At 44.1% G+C, this 12,658-nt stretch overlaps 1 long non-coding RNA gene across 1 annotated transcript; it reads left to right on the top strand.

The window, feature by feature from the left end:
• Positions 1–717: 717 nt before the first annotated feature.
• On the top strand, positions 718–11,139 carry LOC147371947 (uncharacterized). The gene is made up of 3 exons (XR_015164835.1): positions 718–1,410; positions 4,504–4,624; positions 6,496–11,139. It is a non-coding gene; the product is annotated as an uncharacterized LOC147371947 (long non-coding RNA).
• The last annotated feature ends 1,519 nt before the right edge of the window (positions 11,140–12,658 follow it).

A 12,658-nucleotide genomic window follows, 5' to 3' on the forward strand; every position in this document is an offset into this window, starting at 1 on the left:
GGATTCAGCGAACTAAAATGGATGGGATGGGTAAATTTAACTCAAATGACCATTATATCTACTATTGTGGACAAGAATCCCTTAGAAGAAACGGTGTAGAAATCATAGTCAACAAAAAAGTCCAAAATGCAGTACTTGGATGCAATCTCAAAACCAACAGAATGATCTCTGTTTGTTTCCAAGGAAACCATTCAATATCACAGTAATCCAAGTCTACGCCCTGACCAGTAATGCTGGTAATTCTTCAGTAATGAAGAAGCTGAAGTTGAATGGTTCTGTGAAGATCTACAAGACCTTCTAGAACTAACACCCCCAAAATATGTCCTTTTCATTATAGGGGGCTGGAATGCAAAAGTAGGAAATCAAGAGATACCTGGAGTAACAGGCAAGTTTGGCCTTGGAGTACAAAACAAAGCAGATCAAAGGCTAATAGAGCTTTGCCAAGCTTTGGTCATAGCAAACACCCTCTTCCAACAACACAAGTGAGGACTTTACACATGGACATCACCAGATGGTCAATACTGAAATCAGATTGATTATATTCTTTGCAGCCAAAGATGGAGAAGCTCTATACAGTCAGCAAAAACAAGACCAGAAGCTGACTGTGGCTCAGATTATGACCCCTTATTGCCAAATTCAGACTTAAATTGAAGAAAGTAGAGAAAACCACTAGATCATTCATGTATGACCTAAATCATATCCCTTATGATTATGTTAGGTAGGTAGAATAGGGAAAAGGAGTCCAAAATGGAGGTGGCTAAAAGACAAGGAAGGTCCGAGGACCAGAGTGAAGACTTCAGGCAGAACAAACAGAACAAACAACACTTCTGGCTAAGCCCAATTTGCATAGGGCAGGCCCAGGTGGAGGAAAAAACATATAAAAGGAGCAGCCAAAGCGCTTTCTCTCGGACTCTCTCTCCTGCATGCGTGCGCGCACTCTCTCTCTCTCTTTCTCTCTCTCTCTTTCTCCCTCCCCATGCACTCCTCCACTCTCTTCTCTTCGAGTCTTGGATTCTCCTGCTATCTTATAAATAAAATGGAGCTGTAACACTGATTTGCCTAAGAGCTGTAACATAGTTTGTCCTAGACCCGAGAGCTGTGATGTGCTGAGGGCTTTAATGTCCATTGCTCCAAATCTTTGTTGTGACGAGACAAAGAACCAAAGAACACACACTCGAGTGACATCTATGGGGCCGTGACTCGGATATAAACTGGCTGAAACAACCTCTGCGTGGAAGAGGCCAAGCACAACAGGAGCCCAACTCAGCGAAGCTCCCGCACTAGAAGCGGAAGGCGAAGAAACCCAGCAAAGGGGAAGGCCCATCGTGCTGGAAACCGGGACAGTGAAAAACGAACTCAGCAGAAAGCTCACGCAGCCCAGTCTCAGATTCCAGAAGACCTCCAGTTAAGGTAAGAGGTCCTCGCTCCTATGGCTGGAGGGACCTTTACAATCTCTCGTTTCTTGTTTCCTTGAACCTCCTGCGGACAGGCGGGCGGCAGGGGCACAATTGAGGGACTCTGGAGAGGCTACTCCTCAGCATGTCCCAAAGGCGCTATCTGCTGAGTCCCAGTAGCTGTTACCCAAGCTGGTGGGGGTTCTTCTGTCCTTTCTCTTCTCTGTGCCAAAGTTCAGACCAATGAAACTGTGAGCACCGGTCAGATATTTAGCAAATTTTCTGGCGGGCTATGAAGGGGATTCCTTGGCATGTTTTTCCCACTGCTTTTTCCTCCTGTCCTTCAGCTCTCTCCCAGGACTCAAGCCCAGCCAAAACTAGTGAAACTCAGGCTCTGATGTCTCATTGCAAAATTTCATTGAGAGACAAAGTGATAAGAGGTAGATTTGTTAGGATCCAGAGAGAAGCCACTCTTCAGGGTGTGAACCATTGCCGAGGGCAAGGGCTTCGGCCATGGTATTAGGCCTGGCTAGGTTTTGTGAGGGGATGGAATTCATATGCTAATGAGTGAGAGGATCATCCCAGCCATTGGGGAACCACCCACTCCTCCCTCTTTTGACCTTGTGCCTTGGAGCTGTCCTGCCACCTCTGGGTGTGTCTGTTGGTTTATAGATTGGGGATTAAGGTTTACTTGAATTTGACTTGTCATCTTGGACCCAATTGATTTTAATTGGTTTACATTATACCCTTGTGCTATGTCATTGTTTCAAAGGTTGTGCTCTGCCCCCTTCCCTCCTGTTTCATGCTCTTTTCCTGAGCCCCATCCAGACCCACAAGGCTGCCCCTACAATCTTCTAGAGAGACAACCAGAAAATAGTTGGGAAATACTCTATAATATCCAACCCCTAATCCTACCCAATACTGGTCACACTGGAGCTCTTGGGTACGCCCAAACTCCAGTCCGGGGGGGTCCCAGGAGGTCATCACGCCTTGACCTGCCTAGGGATCGGTCTTCGAAAGGTTGTCACGCCTCAACCTGTTCAGGGATCCTTTAGTCCCAGGGGTCCCAGGAGGTCGTCACACCTCGACCTGCCCAGGGACCCAATCCTCGGGAGGCCATCACGCCTCAGCCTGCCTGGGGATCTGCACCCTGACCCGGGGAGGCCTGGCTCTCAGGTTGCAACAGTTCTGGGTAGGATAAGCTTCAGAAAGACTCACCCCTAAGGAAGTCCAACCATGGAAACATAAAGAAGCCTATTACCTGTGGGACTGTGCCCAGTCTCAGCAATAACTCAGGAGCCCAATGAGAACCCCATTGCCTTTCTGGAGAGGCTTAAAAGAGGTACTCCAAAAGTTTACCAACCTGGACTTAGACTCTTAAGAGGGATGGGTGATTTTAAAGGACAAATTCCTGTCCCAATGTGCATCAGATATCAGAATTAAGTTACAGCAGCTACAACAGCAGGACCCTGCTGCCTCTTTAGATGAGATGGTCCAGACAGCCACCAATAACTTTTATAACAGAACAGGAGAAGGAGGCCAAGGCCCAGGAGAAGGAGAGAAAGAAAGAGACAAGGCATGCCCAGATGCTGGCCGCCTTCCAGAGAAGCCCTATGGCAAACCCCGAGTCCTTGAGGGACAAGGCATGAGACAGACGCCTGATCTGTAGACAGGTGGGGCATTGGGCCAAAGAGTGTCCAAACCATGACAAGTCTCCTAGAACAGTTTGCCACAAATGCCATCAACTGGGACATTGGGTGGCACTCTGCCCTTGGGACCCAAGAGCCTCAAGGTCAAGCGCCAAGCCTACCCTCACGATGGTTCAAGAGGACTGAAGCGGCCCGCTCCAGCCAGCCCGCCTGTCACAGATAACCTTCACAGGGCTGGAGCCAAGGGTGCAACTGGATGTGGCAGGTAGGTCCGAGAATTTCTTGGTTGACACAGGGGCTGCCTACTCTGTCTTGATCTCCTACTCCAGAGCCTTCTCCTCCCAAACCTGTACCATTTTGTGTGCTACAGGAAAAGCAACTACTAAAGGATTCACCCAAGCACTTCTTTGTTGCTGAGATGGACAAATATTTTCCCACCAGTTTCTGGTGGTCCCTGAGTGTCCTACCCCCTTATTGGGAAGAGATATACTCACTAAACTGGGGACCACCCTTGTGATGGGAAGTTTTACAGCCCCTAGAACTCTACAGCTCCGGGTTACTACTGAAGAACCCATTACACCTTCAATAGAGAGGGACCAAAAACTATGGGAAGACTAAATTAACCCCCAGGTGCGGGATCAGGGGATTCCTGGATGAGGCCACCAAGCTGAACCAGTCATCATTGTCCTCCAAGATCCCACTCGGTTTCCTAACCGGAAACAATATCCTCTCAATAGAGAGACTGGGGACTTACCTGGGAGTTCAGATTACACACGGGTCCAGGAGGCTGTCCTCTGATCGGGCACAAGGAATCCTCCAGTTGCCCTCCCCCACAACTCGAAAACAGTTGCGAGCTTTCCTGGGGCTAGCTGGTTATTGTAGAATCTGGATAACCAACTATGGTCTAATTGCCCAGCCCTTATACGAAAACTTAAAGGGACGAGATGATTCAATCCCACTGATGTGGGGAACTCCTCAAAAGGAGGCAGAGGCTACACTAAAACAGGCCTTAACTCAGGCACCTGCCTTGAAGTTGCCAGACCCAGAAAAAGCATTCCAACTTTATGTCCATGAAAGAGAGGGAATAGCCTTGGGAGTGTTAACTCAAAGGTTGGGATCTGAGCTTGGATAAGTAAGCCTGTAGCTTACTTATCCAAGAGGCTCGATCCAACTTTCCGAGGTTGGCCCCCCCTGCCTTCGAAATCTTGCAGCTATTGCAATCATGATAGAAAATGCTTTAAAACTCTCCTTTGGGGGCAAACTAACTATTTTTACCAGCCACCAAGTAAAACAACTCCTAAATGGGAGAGGCCATTTATGGATGCCTGATCAAAGAATCCTCAGATATCAAGTAATGCTGATGGAAAATCCAGACCTCACTATATCCCCTTGTGAGGTTCTTAACCCAGCCACCCTCCTATCCACCCCCGAGGGCTCTCTCCCATTTCACTCTTGTCTAGAAACCTTGGACCACTGGACAAAACCCCTAGAGGGATTGTCAGAAGATCCTCTGACCAATCCTGAGGAAATCTGGTACACTGATGGAAGCAGCTTTGTCTTGGATGGAAAAAGAAGAGCCAGGTATGCAGTAGTCTCCAATTTTGAGACCATAGAGGCTAAGCCTCTGCCACCAGGTACTTCAGCCCAATTAGCTGAGCTCATAGCCCTGACTTGAGCTTTAGAGCTGGGAAAAGGAAAAAGAATAGCCATTTACACTGACTCCAAGTATGCCTTTCTGGTGCTACATGCACATGCGGCTGTTTGGAAAGAAAGGGGCCACTTGACCACCTGAGGGTCCCCAATCAAATATGGTGATCAGGTTCTTCGACCCTTGGAGGCAGTCCACCTGCCTACTGAGGTTTCAGTCTCCCACTGTAAAGGACACCAAAAAGGGAACATGGAAGTGACACAAGGGAACCAAGCAGCTGATCAGGCAGGTAAGATTGCAACATTACAGAACCATGACCTAATAGGGATTGCCACCTAAGTTCCACAGACTAATTTGCCAGAAACTCCTTCATATACTGAAGGTGAGACTCTTAAAGCTAAGAGCGAGGGCTTTCAAGAAGATCATATGGGGTGGTTCCGAAAGGAGGGACTCCTTTTTCTGCCTGGAAACCTCCAATGGAAGTTGGTTAACTCCTTACATGCCACTACTCATTTAGGAGAAAAGGCCCTCCACAGATTACTAGAAAGGTCCTTCAGAGGAACAGGCCTCCAAACAACTATAAGACAGGTGGTCTCCTCTTGTCCCATTTGCCAATTAAATAACCCTCAAGGAACTTGAAGACCCCAGCTGGCCCAGCCCGTCCAACAACGTGGGGCCTACCCAGGAGAGGACTGGCAGATGGACTTCACCCAGATGCCAGTTTCTCAAGGGTATAAATACCTATTAGTTATGATAGATACATTCACAGGATGGATTCAAGGCTTTCCCACCCGGACCGAGAAGGTTGAGGAGGTAGTTAAAAAACTGCTCCATGAAATCATTCCAAGATTTGGTCTGCCCAGGTCATTACAAAGTGACAATTGGACATCATTTACTTCTAAGGTCACCCAAGGAGTCTCGAAAGCATTGGGCATTACTTATTATCTCCATTGTGCCTGGAGGCCTCAATCTTCAGGAAAAGTAGAAAGAGCCAATCAATTCTTAAAATCAGCAATAAAAAAGATAACCCAGGAGACCTCCCTGGGATGGAAGGAGGCTTTACCAATAGCTCTCCTCCGTACCCGCATTGCCCCTAAGGAACAGGTTGGTCTTAGTCCTTATGAGATGCCATATGGGAGACCTTTTGTTTATGTCAATGGCCTCTTCCTAGATCCAGAGGTTCACATCCTCCAGTCTTATACCATGGCCATTGGGCAATTCCAACAGGATATACGCTTGTGGGGTATGAACCAGGACCCAAAAGATTCTAAAGAGTCACCACTATATGCTCCAGGAACTCAAGTCCTAATTAAAGTCTGGAAAGATGGGTCCCCAAAGGCTCAACTCCAGCCCACATGGAAGGGCCCCGACCCTGTAATACTTTCTACCCCCACAGCAGTCAAGGTACCAGGAAATGACTCCTGGATTCACTACTCATGAATCAAGCCATGGAAGAAAACAGAAGAGGACACTCGATACACCTTTGAGCCCCTGGGAGATCTCAAATACCTATTCAAAACTACCAATGAGTGCCATTCTAATGAAGACCCCCCAAAATCTGGTTTCTGGGGATAAGATTTCTCAGGATAACTCTAAGGAGCCAACACAGCTTGACAGAGACTGTACTCCAAGACAGACAGGATATAGATCTTCTGATCCCTGAACAAGTAGGGACTTGAGCTATCCTGGCGATGTGAATTTAAAATTGACTAATGTCCCTACTAGTCCTTGTTATGCTATATTGATGATGCTTATGATTATTCTATGTACTGTCAATTGTCTAACCTGTTTTGTCTCTGCCCAGGTCAACCAGCTACAACATGCAGTGCCAGTTCTACAAAGATATAAAACTACAGCTGACCATGGAAAATATCACACACACCCTTGGACACCGCTATAAGGACTCTGAGGCTTGAGACTAGCAAGAGGGGGAGGCCCAATACCCCTCGCCGTCCCAGTTCAGCAGGAAGTAGCCAGAAAGACCTCGACGCCCCTATTCCCAAAGAATTGGGCCTCCCATCTCTTGAGGGGGAATGTTAGGTAGGTAGAATAGGGAAAAGGAGTCCAAAATGGAGGTGGCTAAAAGACAAGGAAGGTCCGAGGACCAGAGTGAAGACTTCAGGCAGAACAAACAGAACAAACAGCACTCCTGGCTAAGCCCAATTTGCATAGGGCAGGCCCAGGTGGAGGAAAAAACATATAAAAGGAGCAGCCAAAGCGCTTTCTCTCGGACTCTCTCTCCCGCATGCATGTGCGCGCACTCTCTTTCTCTCTCTCTCTTTCTCCCTCCCCATGCACTCCTCCACTCTTCTCTTCGAGTCTTGGATTCTCCTGCTATCTTATAAATAACATGGAACTGTAACACTGATTTGCCTAAGAGCTGTAACACGGTTTGTCCAAGACCCGAGAGCTGTGATGCTCGGAGGGCTTTAATGTCTGTTGCTCCAAATCTTTGTTGTGATGAGACAAAGAACTGAGGAACATACACTCGAGTGACAATTATACAGTAGAAGTGACAAATAGATTCAAGGGATTAGATCTGATAGACAGAGTGCCTGAAGAACTATGGACGGAGATTTGTGACATTGTATAGGAGGCAGTGATCAAGACCATTCCCAAGAAAAACATACAAAAAAGCAAAATGGTTGTGTGAGGAGGTGTTACATAGCTGAGAAAAGAAGAGAAATAAAAGGCAAAGGAGAAAGGGAAAGATATACCTATTTGAATGCAGAGTTCCAAAGAATAGCAAGGAGAGATAAGAAAGCCTTTCTCAGTGATCAGTGCAAAGAAATAGAGGAAAACAATAGAATGGGAAAGACTAGAGATCTCTTCAAGAAAACAGAGGTGACAAGGGAAAATTTCATGCACAGATGGGCATAATAAAGGACAAAAATGGTATGGACCTGACAGAAGCAGAAGTTATTAAGAAAAGATGGCAACAATACACAGAAGAACTATACAAAAAAGATCTTTATGACTCAGTAACCACCGTGGTGTGATCAGTCACCTAAGCCAGACATCCTGGAATGTGAAGTCAAGTAGGCCTTAGGAAGCATCACTACGAACAAAGCTAGTGGAGTTGAAGGAATTCCAGTTGAGCTATTTCAAATTCTAAATGGTGATGCTGTGAAAGTGCTGCACTCAATATGCCAGCAAATTTGGAAAACTCATCAGTGGCCACAGTACTGGACAAGGTCAGTTTTCATTCCAATTCCAATGAAAGGCAATTCCAAAGAATGTTCAAACTACCACACAGTTGCAGTCATCTCACACGCTAGCAAAGTAATGCTTGAGTAATTCTCCAAGTCATGCTTCAACCATATGTGCACTGTGAAATTCCAGATGTTCAAACTGGATTTAGAAAAGGCAGAGAAACCAGAGATCAAATTGCCAACATCTGCTGGATCATTGAAAAAACAAGAGAGTTCCAGAAAAACATCTACTTCTGCTTTTTTGCCTACACCAAAGCCTTTGACTGTGGATCACAATAAACTGTGGAAAATTCTGAGAGATGGGAATACCAGACCACCTGACCTGACTCCTGAGAAATCTGTATGCAGGTCAACAAGTAACAGTCAGAACTGGACATGGAACAACACATTGGTTCCAAATAAGGAAAGGAGTACATCAACACTGTATATTGTTACCCTGCTTATTTAACGCATATGCAGAGTTCAGTTCAGTTCAGTCACTCGGTCATGTCTGACTCCTTGTGACCCCCATGAATTGCAGCACGCCAGGCCTCCCTGTCCATCACCAAGTCCTGGAGCTTACCCAAACTCATGTCCATTGAGTTGTTGATGCCATCCAGCCATCTCATCCTCAGTCGTCCCCTTTTCCTCCTGCCTTAAATCCCTCCCAGCATCAGGGTCTTTTCCAATGAGTCAATTTACATGCAGAGTACATCATGCCAAATGCTGGACTGGATGAAATACAAATTGGAATCAAGATTGCCAGGAAAAATAACAATCACCTCAGATATGCAGATGACACCACCATTATGGCAGAAAGTGAAGAAGAACTAAAGATTTTCTTGATGAAAGTGAAAGAGGAGAGTGAAAAAGTTGGCTTAAAACTCAATGTTCAGAAAACTAAAATCATGGCATCCAGTCCCATCCCTTCATGGCACAAAGATGGGGAAACGATGGAAACAGTGAGAGACTTCATTTTTGTGCTCCAAAATCACTGTAGATGGTGACTGCAGCCATGAAATTAAAAGATGCTTGCTCCTTGGAAGAAAAGCTATGACCAACCTGGACAGCATATTAAAAAGCAAAGCGATTACTTTGCAACAAAGATCTGTCTAGTCAAAGCTATGGTTTTTCCAGTAGTCATGTATGGATGTGAGAGTTGGACTATAAAGAAAGCTGAGTGCTGAAGATTTGATGCTTTTGAACTGTGATGTTGGAGAAGACTCTTGAGAGTCCCTTGGACTGAAAGGAAATCAAACCAGTCAATCCTAAAGGAAATCAGTCTTGAATATTCATTGGAAGGACTGATGCTGAAGCTGAAGCTCCAAAACTTTGGCCACCTGATACAAAGAACTGACTTTGAAGAGACCCTGATGCTGTGAAAGATTGAAGGTGGGAGGAGAAGGAGGGACAACAGAGGATCAGATGGTTGGATGGAATCACCAACACAATGGACAAGATTTTGAGTGAGCTCTGGGAATTGGTGATAGGGAAACCTGGCTTGCTGCAGTCTATATGGTTGCAAAGAGTCAGACACCACTGAGTGACTGACCTGAACTGAATATATCTTGCTCAAGGACATGTTTCTCCTTCTTAAGAACCTTCTGACTAATCGTGTTATCTTAAAATGTAAGTCATGAGAATGGCTCTATTTTTAGTAACCAATTGAAAAGGTATATAAGGCTTTGAGAACACTGGGGAGTGGGGCACTCTCTGTCCCCTTCTGATGGCTGTGTCAGAAATTTTCCTTATCCTTTTTATACTTTAATAAAACTCTGTTACATGAAAGCTCTGGGTGATTAAGCCTTGTTCCTGGTCCCGAAGCTAAATTCTCTTCCTTAGAAATCACAAGTCTGACACTGTTCACCATAAGCTATCATCTGTGTACATACATACAATGGAATATAACTGATTATTTAGGAGGAAATTCTGTCATTCATGACAAGGTATATAGACCTTGAGGGCCTTATGCCAAGTGAAATGTCAGACATAGCATACTGTATGATCTCACTTATATATGGAAACTACAATCAACCAAACTCAGAAACAGACAGCAGATTGGTCATTGCTAGAGGTGGGAGAAATCAGTTCAGTTCAGTTCAGTCGCTCAGTCATGTCTGACTCTTTGCTACCCCATGGACTGCATCAAGCAAAAAGGGAGAAGACTCAAATCAATAAAATTAGAAATGAAAAAGGTGAAGTTACAATAGATTACACAGGAATACAAAGGATCATAAGAGAATACTATGAGCAACTTTATGCCAATAAAATGGACAACTTGGAAGAAATGGACAAATTCTTAGAAAAGTATAACCTTCTAAAACAGAACCAGGAAGAAATAGAAAATATGAACAGACCGATTACAAGCACAGAAATCGAAACTGTAATAACAAATCTTTCAATAAACAGAAGCCCAGGGCCAGATGGCTTCACCAGCAAATTCTACCGTAAGTTTCAAGAAAAGCTAACACATTCTCTGCTCAAACTCTTTCAGAAAATTGAGGAGGAAGGAAAACTCTCAATCTTATTCTGCTGCTGCTGCTGCTGCTGCTAAGTCGCTTCAGTCGTGTCCGACTCTGTGATACCCCATAGACAGCAGCTCACCAGGCTCTCCTGTCCCTGGGATTCTCCAGGCAAGAACACTGGAGTGGGTTGCCATTTCCTTCTCCAATGCATGAAAGTGGAAAGTGAAAGTGAATTCCCTCAGTCGTATCTGACTCTCAGCGACCCCATGGACTGAAGCCTACCAGGCTCCTCCATCCATGGGATTTTTCAGGCAAGAGTACTGGAGTGGGTTGCCATTGCCTTCTCTGCAATCTTATTCTACAAGGCCACAATCACTCTGATACCAAAACTAGACAAAGATGCCGCCAAAAAAACAAAACAAAACAAAACAGGCTAATATCACTGATGAACATAGATGCAAAAATCCTCAACACAATTCTAGCAAATAGAATCCAACAACACATTAAAAAGATCATATATCATAACAAATGCATCCCAGGGATGCAAGGATTCTTCAGTACAAGCAAATTAATCAATGTAATTTGTTAATTTGTTACCAAATTAACAAATTGAAAGATAAAAACCAAATGATTATATCAGTAGATGAAGAGAAAGACTTTGACAAAATTCAACACCCGTTTATGATAAAAGCTCTCCAGAAAGTAGGCATAGAAGGAATATAAACAGTGTTAGTCAGTCATGTCCAATTCTTTGTGGCCCCATGGACTGTAGACTCCTCGGTCTATGGAATTCTCCAGGCAAGAATATTGATGTGGATACTCATTTCCTACTCCAGGGGAATCTTCCAGACCCAGGGATTGAACCTGTGTAGCTTGCATCTTTTGCACTGGCAGGTGGATTCTTTACCAGTAGCACTACTTTGGAAGCCCCTAGAAGGATTATGAAAGTGAAAGTGAAAGTGTTAGTCACTCAGTCATGTCCAACTCTTCGTGAGCCCATGAACTGTAGCCTGTCAGGCTCCTCTGTTCATGGGATTCTCCAGGCAAGAATACTGGAGCGGGTTGCCATTTCCTTCTAGAGGGGATCTTCCTGACCCAGGGATCAAAACCAGGTTTCCTGTACTGCAGGTAGATTATTTACCATCTGAGCCACTAGGGAAGCCCTTAAAAGGAATATACCTCAGCATAATAAAGGCCATATATGACAAACCCACAGAAACCATTATCCTCAATGTTGAAAAATTGAAAGTATTTCCTCTAAATTCAGGAACAAGAGTGCCCACTCTCACCACTATTTTTCAATATGGTGGAAGTTTTGGAAGTTCTAGCCACAGTAATCAGAGAAGAAAAAGAAATAAAAGGAATCCAGATTGGAAAAGAAGTAAAACTCTCACTGTTTGCAGATGACATGATTTTCAAAGAAAATCCTAAAGATGCCACCAAGAAGTACTAGAGCTAGTCAATGAATATAGTAAATTCACAGGATATAAAATTAATTCACAGAAATCTCTTGCATTCCTATACAGTAAAATGAAAAATCAGAAAGAGAAATTAAGGAAACAATCCCATTCGCCATTGCAACAAAAAGAATAAAATACTTGGAAATTAATTTCCCTAAAGAGATGAAGACCTGTTTGCAGAAAACTTTAAGACACTGATGAAAGAAATTAAAAAATGACCCAAACAAATGGAGAGATATACCATGTTCTTGGATTGGAAGAATCAATGTAGTGAACGTGACTATACCACCCAAAGCAATCTATAGATTCAGTGTAATACCAATCAAACTACCAATGGTATTTTTCACAGAACTAGAACAAATAATTTCACAACATTTATGGAAACACAACAGACCCTGAAAGGCCAAAGCAATCTTGAGAAAGAAGAATGGAACTGGAGGAATCAACCTACCTGACTTCAGACTATGCTACAGCCATCAAGACAGTATGGTACTAGCATGAAAACAGAAATATAGACCAATGGAGGAAAACAGAAAGCCTGGAGATAAATCCATGCACCTATGAGCACCTTATCTTTGACAAAGGAGGCAAAATCATACCATGGAGAAAAAACAGTCTCTTCAACAAGTGGTACTGGGAAAACTGGTCTGCTACATGTGAAAAAATGAAATTAGAACACCTCCTAACACCGTACACAAAAATAAACTCAAAATGGATTAAAGACCTAAATGTAAGACCAGATACTATAAAAACTCTTAAGGAAAAAAATAGCATAACACTCTCTGACATAAATCACAACAAGATTTTCTATGACCCACTTCCTACAGTAATACAAATAAAAACAAAAATAA

The sequence above is a fragment of the Bos grunniens genome, chromosome 5 (genome assembly GCF_055505025.1).
Source record: "Bos grunniens cultivar Pamir isolate PY7600 chromosome 5, Bosgru_T2T1.0, whole genome shotgun sequence".
Classification (NCBI taxonomy): domain Eukaryota; kingdom Metazoa; phylum Chordata; class Mammalia; order Artiodactyla; family Bovidae; genus Bos; species Bos grunniens.